General features: G+C 31.9%; 1 long non-coding RNA gene across 1 annotated transcript; it reads left to right on the forward strand.

Annotated features, from left to right (window-relative positions):
* The first annotated feature begins 333 nt into the window (after window positions 1-333).
* Window positions 334-3,637, forward strand: LOC112740381 (uncharacterized). The gene is made up of 7 exons (XR_011871796.1): window positions 334-474; window positions 838-1,159; window positions 1,282-1,392; window positions 1,820-1,968; window positions 2,423-2,506; window positions 3,108-3,177; window positions 3,454-3,637. It is a non-coding gene; the product is annotated as an uncharacterized lncRNA (long non-coding RNA).

Below are 3,637 nucleotides of genomic sequence, written 5' to 3' on the forward strand. Positions count from 1 at the left end.
TGCTTCATACCAACAATCTCCGTGGGATCGACCCTTACTCATGTAAGGTTTATTACTTGGACGACCCAGTGCACTTGCTGGTTAGTTGTATCGAAGTTGTGAATAAAAAACAATTTATTAAGACGTGCGTACAGAGTTTCTGGCGCCGTTGCCTGAGATCACAATTTCGTGCACCAGTTAGCAATCAATAATTCAATTATTACTTTCTTGTTGAGTTTTATTTCACCATTTTGATCATTTTATAATTGATGCTATTTTTATTTTATTTTATTCTTCCTTTTCCCCCTGTTTCAACAACTCCATGCTCTGATTCATGATTATTGATTAATTATGCTCTTGATTCAACAACAGCATGATGGATTCTTCCCTTTTCTTGAAAATTGATGCTTTTCCCAACAACAACAACACAGATTAGAGACCATTGGAGCAAAGCAAAGGCTGTTGATATTTGATAAGCACAACAATGACCCTCAGGTTAGTGCGTAGAACCATTTTCATTTATTTTATTTTTCCAACTCTTGTTTTCTCTATTTTATTGTATAAATTGATTATAACATCTTTGCTCATGTCAGGGTTAATGCACTGCCTAACTAACTTTGTTGCAGTTTCTGAGGATGATGGTAATTCATGATGCAGTTTGCTTTAAGTTCAGTAGTAGGATTGATTTAAGACGTTGAAGCTTTTGTTTGCAATTGTTTGAACAAAGCATTCTAATTAGTTTGCACTAGTCACTTTTAAGAGATAATAGTTGGGAAAGCTGTTCCAGTTTGGTACTGCTAGCATCCAAATTTTGATTATTCATTTCTTCAAGTTCATCTGATTCCTGTTTCTTGTCAGATATAATGTGTAACAGGTACAATATGCTTGATCAAGGTTTTGTTAAGGAATCGGTGTTTTGATTTTGGCTGAACCATAACCCAGAGGAAGAGAATGGGAGCGAACTTGTTTTTGGAGGTGTTGATCCCAATCACTACAAGGGAAAGCACACTTATGTGTCTGTGTCAAGAAAAGAATATTGGGAGGCTAATCATTAAATATAGCCTTTTTTCTTAAAAATTACAATGCATTTTTTATTTCCCTTTTTTTTACTAACTTTTATCCTTTTTTTCTTTGCAAAAGTTTGATGTGGGAGATATACTTATTGGAGACAAAAAAATTGGTATGTGAAGACAAAAAAAATTAGTATAATTCTGCTAGTTTTTCTTATGACATGATTATAAATGGTTCATGATTTCAGTTCTAATATACTGATCTAATCACATTACTATTTCACTGTTTCAGTGTGATCCAGTTCTGTGCGATAACATTTGCCTACTATGCTCAAGCAACTGCAGCACAGGAAATATTTGGCCACACCTTGGAGTCCCTGCGTGGAATTAAATATTTGTACAAGTGAGTAGAGCTGGAATTTTTTCACTTTCCTGTGTCCTTTTAAGGGAAAATATGGAACCTTTTAATAGTTTGCAAATATATACCGCACAGTGGGATGGTCTAATTTTTTTCACTTTCCTGTGTCCTTTTAAAGGCAAATGTGGAACCTTTTAATGGCTTGAAAATCTTTCCTTCCTCTCTTTTATTCTTGTTAATATTGGTGATGCTGAATGGTTTTTGAATTTGGAAAATGTCAGGGATGGAGAAAAAGAAAGCCTAGTGGCAGGTTCTAATTGTCTTATATTTCCAATTGTCTTATATTTTCTTTTAATTTGTCACTTCACAAGTCACAATGTTTATTTGTTTACAGTTTAGTTTTCCTTTCAGTTGGATCAATGTGTATTTCTATTCTGCCTCACAATTAAATAACTTTGAGCCTATCTTGTAGATGATTCTTCATGATGATGATGGAGAAAAAGTCTATGCTATCAGAGGCCAAATTCATGTGCCAATATATGTCACTGGCATTGTTAAAGTTCGCAATGCAGAAATTGCAATTCTAGACAATGATCTTGGAAGTATTGAAACCCAAAAAATGTAGGTTTCTATTTTGGATTTTTAAAAAGATTTATGTTGTTACATTTAGGATGTATGAGTATGCTGATGGTTGGTTGGTATGTCTGATTTTCATATGCTTATCATGTTGTATTGTGTTTAATATAAACTTCCTTTTCTTTTTGTTATGTTAAGTTTAGACTTAATACATCTAAATTTAATTTGAGTTTTGAAATTTGATTTATAATTCTTTTGCATAAACATTTTGTTGCTTCATTTTATACTCCCACTTTGCTATCCATGCTAGATTTGGCTGGAAATAACATTGTTTCGCTCTCAGCTAACCACCTGCAAAAATTCTATTTTTCTTTCCAATTTACAACCTCTCGTGGTCATGCATTTAAGCATCATCAAGTTTGAGTTGTTGACTTTGACAGTTAGACTCTATTTAGTTTTACTTAAATGCTTTGTTCATTGAGGATTTATTATTTTTTAGGCATTTCTCAAGTTGAAACATGAGACAAAATATGAGCACATCTTTGCTGTTCGAAATGCTGGCAAGAAATTCGAGATTGTTCTTGTTAAGTATCTCTTGTTCTCTCTACTCATTGAATTTGTTATAATTCATATCAGATAGATATTAACAGATATTGAATTTCGATTATTTGTTCTTGTGCTTATCACTTTAAATTATAAAAACCCAATTGCATCATTGAGCAGAAAATTTATGTGCTGGTTTTATATAATGCACCTTCAATTTCTTCCAGTCGAGCTGGCTCTTTTATCTATTAAGTACAAACTATGTGTAATTATAATATAAATTGAATGTCCTGACTGCTCTTGATGTGGGATATTTAATTGTTTACACTTATTTTAATATAAACTTCCTTTTCTTTTTGTTTTAGGAGAACTCTTTCTTGCGGCCACTTGGCTATCTTGAACAAGAGCATAGAAATAATTATAATTAACTATTAGTAATTGGCATTAATGAAAAAAGCTAGTGTGTATATATGTTAATAATTGGTTAATTACCTCTCTTGCTTTTGTGTTATCCCGCTAATGTATTTCTTCCTTCTTCTTGTTCTTGCTTCTCTGTCTTTGACTGATGCTACTACCTTTGGTGGTGTTGCTTCTCTTTGACTGATCCTCCTTCATATGATTTTTTTATGTGGTTTTGGTAGGTTTTGCAATGGTGAACTGCCTAGTAATATTAGTGTTTCTATTAAGGGCGTTACTTTACATCTTCATAAGGTATACTATGAATAGCTTCCTTTAATAATTGTTATTCCTTCTATTACTTTGTGCTTTAAACTCCAGTATAAGGTGTTCAGTATAAGGTGTTCAATCTGCTAATTTTATGTAATTAATTGCTTAAATGCTATTGGTTTAGAGTTTTATTTTGATAAATGAGAGTTTAGCAACCTTCTGTAATTAAAAGTATAATAAGACTCATTGATACTTGCTGTTCATCATACTGTACAAACTCCAACATATGCTTACCTTTTTTTTATGTATGCTTCCGTTTAGGGTGCGGTTTCATTATGGCCATCCAGATGTATTTGACAGATCACTTTTTATGTAATTAGATGATATTAAAATATTGAAGTTGTTATTTTATTTTATTTTTTAAAGAAAAATAGTAATAATTATGTAGAACAATACTATATGTAATTATGTTTGGAACTATTGACATTGAGAATTTTTTTATATA

This window comes from Arachis hypogaea, chromosome 14 (assembly GCF_003086295.3).
Source record: "Arachis hypogaea cultivar Tifrunner chromosome 14, arahy.Tifrunner.gnm2.J5K5, whole genome shotgun sequence".
NCBI classification, from domain to species: Eukaryota; Viridiplantae; Streptophyta; class Magnoliopsida; order Fabales; family Fabaceae; genus Arachis; species Arachis hypogaea.